We start from the raw sequence: 18,776 nt of genomic DNA, 5'->3' as shown, positions 1-18,776 counted from the left end.
GCCCGCTCGACGCGTTCTATGAGCACTATCGCTAAAGGGATATTAGCATGCTGTAAGTGTGAGAAACACTGCTTTAAAGATTGTTACTATACAGTTGATTGTGAATAGGTTATAATATACCAAATATTTTTTTTGAATCTACATAAATCACAACATCTCACTCAATAAATACTTTCTGGTTATTTATTCGTTAAATTAACATACATTCATAACTTTGGCATGCGTATTGCGTACACACACCTGTTTTCCTTTGGAAAAATCTTTTCTAATCTAAACACAATATTATGTTTAACACAGCAAATTTTCAAATGTGATAAAAGGTGTTAGTTGCGCAAGAGATACGTAGAAAAACATCTTTTGTTATTGATAAAACCTAATCTGTGCGTGAAAATTCTTTTTTTCTCTCTTTGAAAATACTTTACACACACGATGTTTGTTTCAGGTTTCAGAATTATTATTATTACTACGACCAAGATTCACCTATGTACACAATAAAATGCGTGAGGATAGTGCTGTGTGTGTATTTATGTACATACTACATCCGAAGCCGTTGTCATAGTATTTGTGTGCAAGTAACCGATTACGCGCCAGGGAATGATAATGCATTCACAGTGGCCCAAAATAGTAAAATATTAAATAATTAAGTGTAGGTACTTATTAATTTTTTTCAATTAAAATATATTGTTTTATTTAAGCTTTAATGTTATTTAAAACACAATTAACATGTAGATACAAAAGAGATATGATCTGGAAAAAGATCAATGCTTGCGAAATCTCTTTTGGACACTGAAAAAAGTGGGAGAGACCAAATTTGACTTAAGATGTAGCGCTGCGAAGAAGGACATGAATATAGTAGAAGTGAAATAGTACACACATAAAAAGACCTAATATAGTATTATTAACAGTGGGGAAGGACAGATTCTTGTGGCATTGCAGCAACGACTTTGGAACGGTGTTAGTGTCATTTGACACCTAAATGAGTCGCCTGCGCTCCCAGAAAAATCTGGCACTATTCTACTTAGTTAATATTGTTTGTTAATAAAAAAATATTGAATGTACTGTTGACAGTGATGGCTGCAAACGGAGCGAATCAATTTTCAAAAGGTCAGAACGGAACACTACTACAAATACATATATATCAGATATTGTCATGTTGAAAATGCCTTATTAACTATTCATATACTATATACATATTAAAATGTCTATAGATTGTAATGGCATCATAATAATATGTATACACTATTTATATACGGTAATAGTTTATGAGGAACAGATATATTTAAAAATGATATTTGTTATTTTGCACGGCTAACTAAATACCTTGCCTACTGATTGTGTGTTGTGTAATTTTGAATCGAATATATATTTTATATTTTGTCATTATCTCCGTGAACCGTATATGAGACTCAATTGTTTTTCTTGATTAATTATCACTACGCACCAGTAACACACTAAACTAATAACTTTGACAAGACATTGACTAAAGACTTTGAAAGTAATGCTTTGATTTTCATTATATTTGAATATTTTTATGTAAATATATCTTATATATTACATTTTCGTGTAAAAATAACCAAATATCATCCATATAAAACATACTCGTGTCATAATGTAATTTGCTTTATTGGAAAATATCTAAGTATATTTATTATAAAGTTGTATTTTATTGCAATAATTATAAGTCTGTAATATTTAACATCTCGGCATTTGATCTAACCATCCAAAATAACGTGACAATAATCCTAGGGTTTATCTTTATTGTATTAGTAATTTGAACTATATAAAAAAAGTGCATTGCAGGCAGTATTATTTATAAAAGGTACTTGACATCCCCTGATTTAGATCTCGTTCGTTTGTTATACCTTCCTGCCGCTCGCGTTCAGTCTTGCGACGATCTGGCTTGCGGTACGGTGCAGCGCACAGCCTTCATTCAATTTCACATCCACCAAATTCAATTTGCCGATAATATATCGAACGATATCACGCGACTAAATTCACACGCCGTTACTATATTGATCTAACTATACAAATTAGCAGTAAACTTTGCGCGCGGATTCTTTTTTTAAATCTCAATAATTTTCATCGAAAAGAAAATCAGTATCATTTTCAAATTTAGAATAGAGCAGCGCTAAATTTTGTAAAATCGCCGAACTAAACTTTGACACATGTTTTGGCGGGATTTTTACAATAATTATTAATTACGTGGTGACGTGATATAAATTATCTGTTTATTTCCTGAATGATAATTAGTTTATGGTTTTTTTACAGTGACATACATAGTCGTAAAAATAAACTAATTTGGCTGTAAAGTGACTATTTAGCCGGTGTTGTGGTTTGCCGAACATTTATACCGGTCCGGAGAGCGAAAGGCGTGTGCTTATTTTGGACAAAAAGGACGATCAAGTTTTGAACTGTAAGTTTTTTTTTAAATGTCAATTCGATTATTGTATTATACGCATGACTGCGCCGCTATCACGATTTGTGGACGAAAGAATTCTGATTATGAAATAATTATTGGTTAAATCATAATAATTACTGTCATTCACTATATATCAACAATATGTTATTAAGTTATTATATTGTTTCATTGTGTATTTAGTGTGAATTGTTATTTTTATGGTACATACGTGATACCTCTGTAAATAATATGTATAAACAGACTTATTTTAGCATGGAAGTATTGATAGGTAGGTAGGTATACAAAATACATTTACATTCACCAAGTACCTATGTATTGTTTGTATATTAAAATTAGAAAAAGAAATACAGCAGTCACTATCACCGATGTAAAATTAGCCAAATATTCAAAGTTTACTCATTTTATAAACATAATAATTATGGATATTTAATAGATATCTGTATAATAATAAAATTAAGAAATACTTACTTTTTTATTTTTTATTGATTTTATATATTTTATTTATTTGTTGTACCGGCACTATTGTTGGTAGGTACATATTATACGTTATGCCGGGTCCACACTGGCAACATGTCGCCGGCAACCTCGTTTAATTTTATGATAAGTATGATAATTATCGTAAAATTTCTTACGCAATTATGATAATTATCGTAAAATTTAACGAGGTTGCCGGCGACATGTTGCCAGTGTGGACCCGGCATTATATTCATAATAATATTCACAAATTTCGGCATTATTTAGTATAAAAATAATACAACCTAACAAGTAAGTATGTAGGTTCTGCCAAAAAAGTAAAGTAGTTTTGTGTTTGAAATTGATTTCGACTGCATATTTCCACTTAGGCTTATTTTCTTTCCAAATATATTCACTTTGATTGATGAAAACAACGACAAAATGCTCATTCTGAATTGTTTTTTTAGAATAATGAATCCGAATTAATGTTTTTAAAAAAATCAGAAATGGGACGTGTTCTAATTTTCATAATTTATATTTTCACAAAACAGATCGCGTTTTATATTTTAATTTAGTGATGAAAGAATTCAATGAAAACATTTTTTACCGTTAGAATTTTTTTTACATCAAAGAATTAAAAACAAACATATCTACGGTACGTACACATACATCATATTTTATTCTCCGATTATAAGACGGTAACTAGGTAGGTAGGTACTAGGCAAGTTAATATTTTATAATCATAATAAGTACCTACTTTATCGCGAAAAGTCACCAAAACACTATTAAATAAGTAATGTCTTGTCTTGATTTATAGGTAAATATAATTTGATGAATTGTTACATAAGGAAAAAAATCGCAGTGTAGCCGAAATATGGCATATTAATTTTAATTATCTGATACAATCTTTCCGGATCACCGAAGTACGTTTGACATGGAAACACTTTTTTCGTTTTATTTGTGACCTATCATGTTAATTTTTAATTATCTTATCACATGTCATAAAAAAATTAGCCGATGTTTTATTGAAGTGTTGGCGCCAACTGTAAATGTATATTTATTACAGGTGTAGAAGTTTTTGTATTAAATATACATACCTACCTACGTATTTACGAGAAATGGATGTCAGCCACTTGCTCAACCTATTAGGTCCATACCCTGGACACACACAAATTGAAAAACAATAATATGTGTACTTGCCTGATCCAGGATTCGAACCTGGGACCCACGGCGTTATAGGCCGCGCGGCTTAAAATGCGTAAAAGTACAAAATACGAACGTGAGAATTGTGTTGAAAAAATAAATTATGACACGGACGTGGATTGAATGCATGTGGATGTGGCTTCTCAATACTAGATAGGTATTTCGTTTTCTGAATTCAACTCACGGGGTTGATACCTACCAGTGTTGCCATCTTTTAAAAGTGGAATTATAGTACAGAGCCTCCAAAATTATAGTATTTGGGGAAAAAATATAGTACGCGTTGTCATCTGTTGAAAATGTATAGGTTTTTTTTTTCTCAGAAAAAAAAATAACGGAAAATTTGAAAAACTCCGAGACTATTTTTTATTTAGGTATCTCTTCAGACCAAAAATGCTTACCGAAGAATTCAAGAAATTTCATTTAAAACCAGTGAATGGATTATTTTACGTTTTTCGAGAATTTTTTTTTCAAGTTCTTCAAATCTTATATTGCGAAATTATAGTACTTAATTTGTTTATTTATCGAACGTTATTGAAATTTTTGTACTTTTTACATATTTTTTCCAATATTCAAAATTATAGTATTTTGGGCGTACTATACCTGTTTTTTATTGTGCATAGTACGTGGACCAAAATTATAGTACAAATACTATAATTATAGCACGGTTGGCAACACTGGTACCTACCTAAATAACACCGACGTTGACATAGGTGGGTTGGTGGTCCGTGACAACAGCCCCAGAAATTTTCTAGTATTGTACCTACCTAACCCTAGTACGTGACCATGACATTGAAAATTTAATCGTATAATAATTTTACATACTTACTAGATAAGAGTATTTTTATTGGCGAATAATTTATTGACATTATTTTACTAAAATAAATCGATGAACTTTAAATAATATCTACTTGCCATCTGCGAAATTCAGATGAGCGCGTTTATTTTTTTCGGGTCAGGAATAAATTTATTGCTTATTTATCTGACTGATGTAATAATCACTTCGGTTGTATGAGTTACAATAGTTACATCATTGGAGCATACGTTATATTTCTTTCTCCAACTGAAAAAAACCGCGCATTTAACTTTTCACAGTTATTTTAAGATATTGGTCATATTCGTACACAAAGTATGCAAGTAGATAGGTACCTACCTACAAACATGCCGAAAGACATGTGGAAGTATTTACATAGCAAGAATTATTCGAACAAATCTTCAAGCTATTTCCCAATAGGCAAAGTGGAACATTGTTTTACATGGAGTTTTTATTGTAATGTACCTAATGTTTATAACACGAGTATTTTGCAAGCGAACTCAGTTTTATGCTCGCATGTGACATTCGATGTGTTTTATGTCGCTTGGCTGTTTTTAATGGAGTCTGAGCCCGGCTGTCAGATCAATCACGCCGGCAGACTTTTTTAGTGTATATTTTATAGAAACGATAACTGAATTATGCTTTTATTGTAATGTAAGTCAAAATAAAGTTTCGTATATTATATTTATATTTATTTTAAAATTCTAAATAAAATATGCATACGTCATAGTGTCTTACCATACCTATGTTATCTAAACTCCCGTCAAATTTTCAACACTATAATGATATTTACAACATTCCAACGATATTGGAAATACTGTCAAAATATTATAAAATACTTCCACTACCAACAATATATTGACCATTTATTATATACTTTCCAATCAATATAGATACTGTCAAATTACCTAAAAATTATAAAATACCAGCAAATGATTGTGAAAAAGTATGATGATTGAAAATACAGGCTATTCGGATATCTTACCTACTATATATAATTAATTGCTTTACCGTTTATATCAAGATATTTTCACAAAAGACACCCCATCACTAACTTGTCTGACACGCTACTTAATTATAATACTGAGATGCTGCTTACATGGTTTACCGGTTTCAAATTTATTATTATTATTTAAAATAAACGGTAAGTATTTAGTTGTATTATAAATACATGTTAAACAACTTTTGTGTAAGATTAACCACTCATTAATTTTATCTAGTGCAACATTAATAAGATTGAAGAGAAGTATCTGATTAAAATTTCTCAAAATAAAATATACATACCTATGTCATACCTAACAACAACTTATATTATGGAATTTTACAGTCGGGTTAAACATATTATTATTATAATGTAAGTATGCAGTTACAGTAGGTTTTGTTTGAGTACCTATTATTTTATATTTCTCAGAATGTACCTAGATAACTCACTATTATAATCTAGTTAGTTACCCAATATGAATTTATTTATGATACCTACATAATATTATGTAGATAATTTTACCGCAAACCTCAAATTTATCTAGCATGAATCACATATGTTAGGAGGGTATGTACCTAGTAACTATTTTAGTGATGATTGTTAGTAGATTCAAACGATTTTAGTCATGCCTGTACCAACGAATCTAGGATCGTTGAAATAATTACTTACGTGTAATTTTGTCAACTAAATACGAACCGCAAACATTATTGTAGTATAGGCAAAAATAGAGTACATTATCGGACATGCGTTAGGGTGAGTGACTAAGAATCTGAAAACATTCTTATAGTTCAGGCCCAGTCGCACATTGAAATGCAGCCCAGCTGGCAATATAGTCATTAATCAAAACTGGGCGCAACATTGCAACTTTTTCCGTGTGCATAGGCGAGGCAATGCCGGGACAGTGACGTTACCCGGCTAGCCAAAATGAATGACGAAGTGCAACATTTTGGGATTACACCTGCACCGCATGTCAGGTGAAATTTGTTGCATGCGACACCAGCTGTTTTTTCAAACTACAAGGTTGCAATTGCAATCATGCGGTATATTTAGTGACATGTGTTTTGTGAATACCAACAAAATCACATCGACAAATTCGACGTGTGCAGTCGAGATGAGTTTGTATACGTGACCCGGCTTCGAGAGTGTTTTGTACATTAGTGATCAGTGCAACCCATCGGATTCAAACTCTCAACCATGCCCTCAGAGACAGGCTTCTACCACTATTCCACTCTGTTCACTCTAAACCAGGGTTGGCGAACCTTTTTACGTACGCGTGCCAAAATTTCCCAAAAAAATATTCTTTGACTGACGGGCCGAGCATCTTTTCATAGAGAAAAATGTTACAAGAATTCTCTGCGTCCAACGCAACTGGTGCGTTGCCCATCAGGTGGCCATTAAATATAATTAGCATGTTATTTAAATGTGGTAATTAAATATAATTGTAAATCGATCAAAATCAGAGGTTCTACCTAGAGAACCTAGCAATTTAAATCAAATGTAGGTAATGCTTATTCTTAAAGACTATCTGCCTGCTATTTATTATCTATTATTTATGCATGAATTTCGTCGTTTCCATATTATCAAAAACCAAAGAAAATACGCATGGCTATGTCATTATTTTTTAATAATGCCTACTTAAAATATTTAATTGTATTTTTTTTTTAAATTATTATAAGTGATTTTTTTCTCTTCAACATAAAATTTAATTCGCGTGCCATGCAAAATCATCTCGCGTGTCACTATTGGCACGCGTGCCACAGGTTCGCCATCACTGCAGTCTAAAATATATTTTACAGTCAGTATTTTGTAGAGATAATTAATATAAATGTATGGCAAAAGGTATTCAATAAAATACGTATGGTTCCACCTATAATAAATGATAAATGTTTATTATATATCTCGTAGAAAATGCAAGCACACATACCTAGTGCGATATGTGTTTATTCAGACTAATAAATTAAGCAATTATTTTTAATTTCCTATAGTTTACGTACCTACATTAATCATTGAGTCTAAAAGTAACATACATTACATTACTAATAACTAGCTTTTTGCTATACTTGAAACATTTCTAAGAAAACTTTAATTAATAGCCAATTTCCCATAAAGAAAGCGTAAAATCATAATGCATCAAGTTGTTTGTAAAATATTCTGCTATCAGTAATAATAATAGAGTTGAGTAAATCGTTTTTAATAAATGTATATATTATGGTAAACAGGTAAAACACTGGTTGTAAAACATGTAATTATTTTTCAAGTGGGTATCGAAGATTCAAAAGTGACCGATTGAATCTGATATTAGAATAAGTGCATGCATATTAATAATCATTATCGATTTAACGGGTAACACTGGTTGAACTCATTTGCATACTTAATAAAACATGTGAGATTCAAAAAAAAAAATGTTGGCTAAAAGCTGCTCCAACAAATAAATAAATATCCGGTAAATGTAAATAAATAATTAAGTGTAGTTGTTGGAGGCAGACGATCTCAAAGTATGCACCTTGCCAGCCATCCTCGGGCGCCGCATCTAGTTTGAGAATTCAGACGTAGGTAATCGTAATTAAATTTAATGTCACAATAATAGAACCTCACACCTTTGTGACTGTTTTATTTATGGGTTTACAAAATTTCATCGCACTCTTCTTTTATCATTCACCGATCGACATGTTTCGCCTTGCCATTTCAGTAAACAGCGATTTTTTTTAAGTATCACTAGTAACACCAGGGAACTCTGAAATAATGAGAACTGAAACACCTGACGGGTGTCAAGTAACAGGCAATGAATATGGGATTAATTTAAACACATGTCGAGAATACGCTTGTCCTTCGTTCTGACAACTACTCTCGGTTTATTCACGGACGCTCATTCAATATCGGTGCATTTGAAGGTTGCAACACACACTATTGCACGTCTATAATGTGTTGTTAATTTTCGTAGGATACTTACACAATCAAAACCCTCCGTCAAAATGTGTATTGGGGTATAGCCTATCGGAATTCTACTTATTCTGTTCTGTGAATAACAACTAACATTGAATGTGCATCACGTTGTTGCCTCGCTATAATTATAAATACATAAGGGTAACTATGCTAATTGAGTCCAAGATTTTGCTGAACAGGCTACTTACCTGGTCCATTGATTATTATTCATAGACCTCCGTGAAAAAAGTACACACACAAAAGGGCGCCGTGAAACGAATTAGTTTGAAAATCACTGTATATTATGAAAATAGATAGAACGATACAAACTGTGTGCATTAAATTTTCGCTTAGGTACTTCGAATCAATACCGATTACTGCATTACCGTTTAATATCATATTGATTAAAAAAAATTATCTAATAGAAATACTTACAAGTTTATTGTGGTCGGTACTTGAATTATATTTTTTATGATAATATTATATATTATATGGCCGTGAGTAATATCATTCTACTGATAATATCATATTATTTTTTAATCGCATCATGTTTATATTATTATGTAACCATTTGTTTACCTTTTTGTAATCTTCTTATTTTACTATTGAAAATATAAATACTTTATTTTTAATTAGTTTTTAATTGCGAGTAGAGAAATATTATATTATATCAGTGATTCCCAACTGGTTTTAATTTACCCTGAAGGTAGTATAATTTTAGATAAACATGCAGGATTCCAAAAGCTATCCATCTGTCGTAAACGATCTCATCATTATATTATTTGTAAAGTCAAATACCGTCGTTTGGGGTGAATAGAGACTGTGGGGTGAAAAGAGACAAAAACATGGTATGAATTTCAACACAACTTTAATAAGTATCCTACGTATTTATCATGAGTATGTGAATATTTTTTGACTGCTGGTAATCTCATATTTTGGATGACAACACCAAAGCAACTCTATAATCTGTCAAAATTTAAACAACTGCGTTAGACTTCGGTGTCCGTGAATCGTTACTTTTCGACTGCTCAAAAACTTTGATATTATTCCAGAAAACGTAAGTATAACTGTGTTAACATAATAATTTACATTTACCGCAAGTGTTTTTTATACTATAAACACAAGTTTGTATAGTATTTCATCGAATTTCGGCATTATTGGGCTCTTTTTACAGAACTTGAAATTTTCACATATTTTGGGGTGAATAGAGACGAGAAGGGGGTGAATAGAGATGCCATAAGGGGTGAATAGAGACGCAATACGGGGTGAATAAGGACAGCCTGTGGGTGAATAGAGACAGTGATGATACAGAAAACTTAAATTTAAATAGTTTGAAAAGTGACTATGTTTGGTATAATATTTCTTCTTTTTCTTTTTTTAGAAAGATCACTGTACAATATAAACATGCCAAGTGTTTTAAACCAGATCCCCGAAGCACCAAAAGACACCTCAAACACAACCCATAGGTTTTGAAGAATGCTGTACAAGCTATTATATTGGGAAAACTTCCAATAATACTAATTAATGTTAATAACTAAATAATAATGATTTTATTCATTGATAAATATCTTTTTAAATAGTGCACATGTAAAATTAATAATTTCATTTAATACCTAAACTCCATAGATTTGAGCATTTTTAATTTTCAGTTACCTACTCATCTACCTAATAAACTCACAATATTAATTTTATGTAACTAGATACCTACCTATTTTATAATTTTTTCATAATTGATTGATAATTATCTTTCAAAAAGAAACCTAGTGCAATAATTGTAAAATAAATATTTTGATTTTATAAATTCCATAAATGTATGTAAAGTTAGTGTAAGGAAACCAAATGCTTATATATTTTATATATTGATAAATATTATGTTTTATAAAATTGCACTTGTAACATTATAATTCGATTTAATAATCTCAAATGTATGAATGTTTATAAATGACCTACATCTACCTACCTCCCTATACATTTTGTCTCTATTCACCTTCCAAGTCTCTATTCACCCCCCTCTCGTCTCTATTCACCCCAATTCAAGTTAAATAGAGACATCGAACAAAATTGGCTGTTCTTTAATAACCTTAAAGGATATTTGAAAAATATGTCCATAAACATGTAGAAGGACTATAAAAACAAGTTTTAAGCTAATCGTGTTGATATAATTTGGAATAAGTATGCAGATACATTATCGTCAAGGGAAAAAAGTGTCTCTATCCACCCCATTCGACGGTACCTGTTTCGAAATCAACATCAACGGTTTTTACTTACACAAAATTATCTAGATACGTGATGATTGATTTCGCTGATTTTTTTATTTGTTCTACAAACCGACGTTAATCTTGGTCGCCTTACGAAGAGGTATCTAATGCCGGGTCCACACTGGCAACATGTCGCGCGACAACCTCGTTAAAATTTACGATAAGTATGATAATTATCGTAAAATTTAACGAGGTTGTCGCGCGACATGTTGCCAATGTGGACCCGGCATAATAGTTTTTTGTTGTTGCACCTTTTCAACCTATTTGGCTCCAAACAACGTGTCAATTAGACAGACCAGGGATACGAATCTTATGCCGGGTCCACACTGGCAACATGTCGCCGGCAACCTCATCAAATTTTACGGTAAGTATGATAATTATCGTAAAATTTAACGAGGTTGTCGCGCAACTTGTTGCCGGTGTGGACCCGGCATTAGTCTAACGACTTCATAAGCGGACACGTTACCATTCGTCCATCGTGGGGCGAGATATCGATGATAAAACTACCATAATGATTTCATTAGGTGAGTAAGTACAATAGATTATCTTCGTATTTTGACTTCGACTTATAAATTATAAAGTACCTATGTAATAATTATATTATATCAGTTGTCAAAATTTTGCAATGGGCGCACATGCGTCCACAGTCTTCGAAGCCTTTGTGCTACACTGTATGCTAAATAATTGTATTATATTATTATGATAATTGATGACTACGATAAATGTCTTAATTTTTTAATTAAATTTAGTTGTAATAAAACGAATAATAATAAATTACCCATTGTTTTTATAACAATATGATACAAAATATATTCATGGAAGTATAACGTAACTAACTACATAAATGTTATTTAAATTTTAATTGATGGGAGTTTTGCTTGGATCGCATCTTTAAACATAATGTCTTTAAATAAACAGAATAATTTTGTTATTTTTTTAGTACCCAATACCTACAATCAGTTTCGATTTCATCTTTCAGGATATTATTTTACTGATATTACAATACAATTTGATATTTAATTACGATATCTTTCAACCAAGAGTTAGTAATTATTACTATGTTATGAAACTAATGGAATTTCATTAATAATATTGATGGGAAACGTGTTAAATTATCTTTACAATAATATAATAATGGTATCGCCATTCCTTCAAAGTTCATTGTCCTTATAAGTATGTATAATATAAATATAACAATTTAATTGGATCGTTATGAGTGTTATGTTACTTTGTCAGGAATTAATCATATCAGGGTTATAATATCTCCCACCAGTATGTACATAATATTATCATTTATCACCTTATCAGTTTTCTTTATTATATTATATCCCTCATCAATTTAAATTAATTAATAAAAGGAAATGTTAACAAAACCACTAAACATGGTGTGCGATCTTATAAAAACCGCACAGATAATAATTCATCGCCATTTTCATTGACCAGTCAGAAAACCTTTTTAGTAATACCTAGTCCAGGCCAAGATGCATTGGTTTTGATACAATAAAAAATTGTTGTGCTTACATTTTTGTTTTCTGACGGGGATGCATAACATTCTTCATATAGGTGCAGACGTTCTTAGTCTGGACTAGGCTTTAAGTGTCTAGGTCAGGGTTGGCGAACCTTTTTATGTACGCGTGCCAAAATTTCCCAAATATTATTTTTTAACTGTCTGACGTGCCGAGCAGTTTTTCATGAGGAAAAAATAGTTTTTAAAAATTCTATTAAATATTCTAGATAGGTACCACTCACAGAACAGCACACATATATCTTTATCACTTTTTTCAATCACGCCATACATTTCGGTCCACCAATTTTAAAACTGTCTGTCAGAATTACTACTACCAGCTTCACCAAGGTTTTGTTTGTTATTTGGTCATTTTTTTGGGTAGAAATGATTTTTTTTGTTAATGTATTAATTAATTTGGTTCTTATCGCACAAATTGACACGAGCATTGCTCCGATCAAATGAGGCATTCTCTCGCTACAACAGTGGTCTCGAGCACCGTAAATAAGTCAACATTAGAGGCTCGCGGTGGGGCATTCTCCGTCGCCTGATGAGGTTAGTATGATAATATTATTTGTAACGCATAACGTCTAAGGAGCGACCTATGTAATTATACATTTACATTAAACATAATGTTTATTCTTGAAGAAAATTTTCCTGCTCTTTTGTATACAAAGTGATCTGTCATTTATTATTATTATAGGTATTTTTTCTCTCTAAACGCGTGCCATGCAAAATCATCTCGCGTGCCATAGGTTCGCAACCCCCGATCTAGGTTATAGACCAGCGACGGCGAACCCATGGGACACGAAAGAATTGTAGGTGACATCAATTTTACAATTTATATATTGTTAGAAAAATAATATTGGTTACACACTTGAAATGCCTACTGCATTTTATTGAGAGTTGACCCGACGGATTTCTTCATCATTATTATTATGAACAAGCAACTGATTTTAATTGTTTTTGCTAATTGCTAATATTGTAAGTATTTGCATGATTTTTTTTCGGTATTTAGGTATATGTTGATCTGATTGTGTGTAATTTTATGATTTGTCGTACTGACACAAATTTAAAACACAATTTAATAGGTACATAGTAGTAGTGTTCATAATTTTAAATTTTCGCATAATACCTATTCACCGGTCGCTCGCCGCCTTTTAGTACACATGTTTTGCCTTATAAACACAAAAAAAGGAAATCATAGGCCAGGGGAAGCAAACCATGATCAAGTGCCTAAAAAAATATAAAATATTTGGTATTATGGGGGGCGTGCCAAGAGATTTTTGAAAAAAAATTAACAACATTTTTCGCTTGTTCCTTTAACATATTTTTTTAAATCTCGCAAATCTCCCCTGCCTGGTGGAAACATATTAAGGGTCGGATTAGCTACATTAGGAAAAGATTAGATGTGTCAACCAGTGGAAATGTTATATCTACTGAGACAAATTCTCACCTGTGAGCATAGGTTCTTTTTATTTATGCGTGACTGTTACAAACGGTTACATTCAAAAGAAAACTTGAAAATTCTGATATACTCATCGACAAAATATGCTTTCGGTCAGTGCTGCAGGCGAAATTTTTTATCATCCATGGATTCTACTTACCGCTGTAAAACTTGTATTATTTGCATTCCTTATTAATTGGCCACCCCCTATAATTTGGCGCCTAGTTACTAGCATAGCTCGATACTGACAGTAGGGTTAATACTGTTAGTATTTAAATAATTAATAACTGCAGTTTGGAAAAATGTTTATTTAATTTTATTACGTAGGTACCAAATAGCTTTCAAGTCGCATCAACTTTTTCGCAAAATTTCCCAGAACTTGGTTAGGAATCACTGATCTTGTCCCTCCCCCCCAACCTTCGTACTACGGCGTTGGCTCTAAAAACGTCCAGATTACGCGACGATTCCCACTTCTGTTTTCCCAGGTGCGACATCTCCCTATTTGCAATTCTTTCGCGTGCCACACGTTCGCTACCGCTGTTCTGGGCCCGTATCATAGCACGACAGTATATTGTCATACTTACTTAGGCATTCATTTTTCAATGACTATGGAGTCCTAGACTAGGATAAAGTAGAGTAGCTATCTACATATTATTGTATGTAAGAAAGCAATTTATTGTTGACAATTGTTTTCTACATAGTGTTCAAGAGTATCCAATTATTAGAGTAAAAAGTAGAAATATTTATCACATTTCTAACGTCGACCATTCATGCTAAGTAGAATGATATATTTTTATTTTATTAATTTACTACCCAGAGTGGCCCGTGGTTGCTTACTGAAATTATAGCAAAAGTTTTTACGAGGAATACATTTTTGTGATTCAAATTCGGATACCTATAGAGGTTGTCGTTCTATTTGTTTTTTCACCGCGATCATCCACCTTAAAGTACCTACTTACAATATTATTCAACTGCTTACAAAATAATATTACATAATATTATGTCGTATAAACTTTAGTAAAGTAGGTATTTGTTATTAAGTAGGTACGTCAGTACCCACCTTAGACATTAAATTATTTATACTACCACCAAATTCTACTACAATTTCCACAAATTTATTACATTTATTAATTAATTGTAAATGTAAACTGTAAAGTTTAAACCATGTACCTACTGTAATATATTTTTACGCAACGGGGGAACGGAACTGCACTCGTGTCCTTTGGTAAAATAACCTCTATTGTATTGTGTAATCGGGAACTTTGGTTAGGGATGATCACTCCCTATATAAATTCCCCCCTAATTTTAACAAAAAAACGCGGCTTCATACAGCTGAACAATACACACTCTCTATATATTATTACTCTGGAGTATAAATCGATTCTTTTTAGGTAAATACATTATTTATGTTTAATTTCATGTTTTATAAAAATAAATTCAATCAAATCCTAATCAAAATTGTATTTCAATAAGAAATTAAACCCTGACGGCTAAAATTATTAAACATGGATACATGCTTTGCCTACTGATTCTCTGAATGCTGGTTGTCCAAATTCGAAAGAAAATAAAATAAATTGCGGGGCGCGGGTTTACACGTCATTCCCGAAACGCCGATGACGGCCGCAGTGTTGCCAAGTTCAAAATTAAAATTTCAGTAGATTTTGACAAAAAAATCAGTAGACTCCATAAAATATCAGTAGATTTTGGAAAAAGTAGTAGTATTAGTAAGTATTAGATATAATTTAAGTCTATTAAGAATAACAATAACTAATAATATTCATTTATTATAAACAATGATGATGTTAGTGGGTAAAATAACTGGGTAGAGTTACAATGCTTTTTTTGTCAATTTAGAAGTGTCACACACAATGACAAAAAAGGGCGTGCGTAAATCATGTCAAGTTTATTATTAAAATAATCATCAGTTTACTTAAAATTATGGAAAAAAACACAAATATCAGTAGATTTCTTGAATTTCGAAAAAAAATCAAAAATTCTGTATATTGGCAAAAAATATCAGTAGATCTACTGAAATTTCAGTAGACATGGCAACACTGGACGGCCGACTGGAGTCTCTCGCGGCCGCGATACTTTTGCGACGTTATTTTTCGTTACGCCTGTGCGATTTTTCGTAACGAATCCGCCTGGGAGGTCAAGACAAAGGAATGTATCCATCCTAAAAGATACCACACTATTCATGCCGGGTCCACACTGGCAACATGTCGCGCGACAACCTCGTTAAATTTTACGATACTTAATCATACTTATCGTAAAATTTAACGAGGTTGTCACGCGACATGTTGCCAGTGTGGACCCGGCATTTATTTAGAATCACTAAAACGGCACTATGAAAATAGTAAATCTAAATTCTTGGAAACGTCATCAACTCTTTTAAGAATGTCAAAGCAATCAATTATTTTGTCACCATTTATTTTAACTGGCTTTAAAATCGATAGTTAACCCGATTTGACCTATTCGCGTAATTGTCGCGTAACAGCATATAATGCCACATATTATTATGTTGGACGCGACTGACGGGTGACCATAGCTTCTTGGCACATCGGGCAACAGCTATTTATGATGAACTATGTGGACGTGGTCGGAATACACAGCAATAATACAATGCATTCGGAACATGTATTTGGAAGCAATGGACATTTATGATGGCATTTTGAATAGCGCCATTTCATTTTATTGGTTTCTTTCATAAATATTATATGACAATTTTAATATTTTGTACATTTATTTTTTGTATTTTTAATTGAAAAAAATATATTCTCTTTTAGCAATACAACAGGTCACGGAGCCCAATGACAGTGATGTAGGTAGTAATAGAAGTGAAACAATCACAAACACCTAGGCTTTGAGAAACTCGTGTAAATATATTGTGACCTCACCGGGTTCGGACTCGGAGCCTCCGGATGAAAGGCCTTACGCACTTATGAGAGCCGCTAAAATGAAATACACGACCCAAAAAATGTTCCTAATAATAAGTAAAAGTAAGTTACTATTTTAAATACTGAGCGGAGCATATTATGAGCATTCACAGAGTGGAGATTATATTAATTAACCAGCATATTGGATCCGTGCACTGGATCACTAACACATTGAAAAATAACATGATTTTTGGTCCAGCCGTAGGATGAGAGTCGAACCCGACGGTTTGCATTGTTTCATCTGTTTCAAATGACAGTAACAATCCTACTAAGTTTTGAAAATATTTGTGGTTGATGAACCCACTGGATTTTAAATGACTTTATTTTTGTCAGCCAAGTTACTTAGGTGTAACCGATCGATCGGAGGTCAAAGCTTTCGACTTATCTAAGAGAACATTGTCAAAGAAAGGTATGCAGAGAATAAATTTAATTCATTAAGTCCAAATGAAAAAAAAGCTCAATTGACGTATCGCGTGCCGCACCTAATGACTCCAGCAATGTGTGAAAGTCCACTCTAACGTTCTATGTAATTAAAATTAACTCGATAATTATAAACTAAATTGTATAATAAGATTCAATTTAGATGAAAGACTGCGGGAATATATTAATATTCAAATAAAGATGCTGATGCGATGACATTAATTTAAATTCATTCAACTTATTACCCGGAAAATTATACAGCGTTTCTATAGAGCTTTAGCATCAGTTGAAAGCTTTATAAATTTAAAGCTAACAAATACTTAGTCATATTTTTTATCTCAAAAATTCTTATTTTTTACGAGTTAGCTTAAAGGGTTTGTTTAACATAATAATTTGATGAGAATGATGAGATGTTATAGTTATCCCTTTAATATTTCATCTAGGTACCTACTTATAAAAAGAGACAACTCCGTTAGGCATGCCATTTTCAAGACTTTCAAGCATGGAAGACATCCAACCACACGAGTCTCGTCTTTAGTAGACGTTAATAGTAATCTGGAGACGTAGCTTGTGGTGTTTGAAATATGTAGAAAGGGGAGCAGTATATTACATATTTCTAAGGCTGTGGAGTGGGTTTCCGGGGGACTGAAGGATGTGAAGACTTTCCAAAACCCACATTTCCTCATACCAGATCTTTGATTTTACCCAAATAGTCCAAACGATGACATTTTATAATTCACGTTTTTCACAAATTTGTTTCTCACGTGACAATGATGTCGTACGTTATTCAATTTTAGCCCCCACAGTTTCGGGATAATACTTTGACGAGTTCCTTTATCTACGCAAAAAGGTGTGAATGTTATGCGAAAATATTTTTTCCAGACTAATCATATTATGTGCGATCCGCACACACAATTGGAAATTTCGAAGGAACATAGAGTATGGTCGTATGTAGGTAATTATTATTTCTCTGTTCATGCCGTGTCATACAGGAGCATTACTCGAGATTAAAGTATCACATAACCTTCTCAATGATTCGCAATAAAGAACACAATAATCCAGGTTGCTATGAAACAACCCACACAATTTTGATATGAAAGAAAATATCCTTCTACAAAATCATCTGGAACGATTGGAGAACAGCTAGATTTACTATCTGGTGTATGGTAAAGATTCCACAAACACATGATATAGGTAGGTAGTGCAATATTATTTAGCAAATTTATTTATATAGCAATTTTTAGACCAACAAAAAAAAATACATCAAATTAACAAAGCACTTTTTAGTTAGGTATGTATTTACTAATCTAATCCTTGAGTGTTATATTATGTAACGTAAATTTTAAATAATCCCTAGATCAATAATTTAATAAGTGTGACTATTGAATTACCTGTCTATGTAGGTACTTTTATTATGTATA

The 18,776-nt window shown here is 32.2% G+C and overlaps 1 protein-coding gene across 6 annotated transcripts in view; it reads left to right on the top strand.

Moving 5' to 3' along the window:
• Positions 1 to 1,840: 1,840 nt before the first annotated feature.
• LOC147068591 (uncharacterized) overlaps positions 1,841 to 18,776 on the top strand; it is a 147,121-nt gene continuing 130,185 nt past the window's right edge. For 2 of the 6 annotated variants that reach the window (XM_085953213.1, XM_085953211.1), the window contains exons 1-2: positions 1,882 to 2,003; positions 2,269 to 2,413. The gene's annotated coding sequence lies outside the window, so the exon portion shown is untranslated. Of the gene's footprint in view, positions 2,414 to 18,776 lie in introns of all 6 variants that reach the window. The other 4 variants (XM_085953208.1, XM_085953209.1, XM_085953212.1 and 1 more) reach the window with 3 other exon arrangements.

The sequence above is a fragment of the Rhyacophila brunnea genome, unplaced genomic scaffold (assembly GCF_057557595.1).
Source record: "Rhyacophila brunnea isolate RB1 unplaced genomic scaffold, BYU_Rbru_1.0 scaffold_3, whole genome shotgun sequence".
NCBI classification, from domain to species: domain Eukaryota; kingdom Metazoa; phylum Arthropoda; class Insecta; order Trichoptera; family Rhyacophilidae; genus Rhyacophila; species Rhyacophila brunnea.
This window is presented reverse-complemented; position numbering and strand designations above follow the sequence as displayed.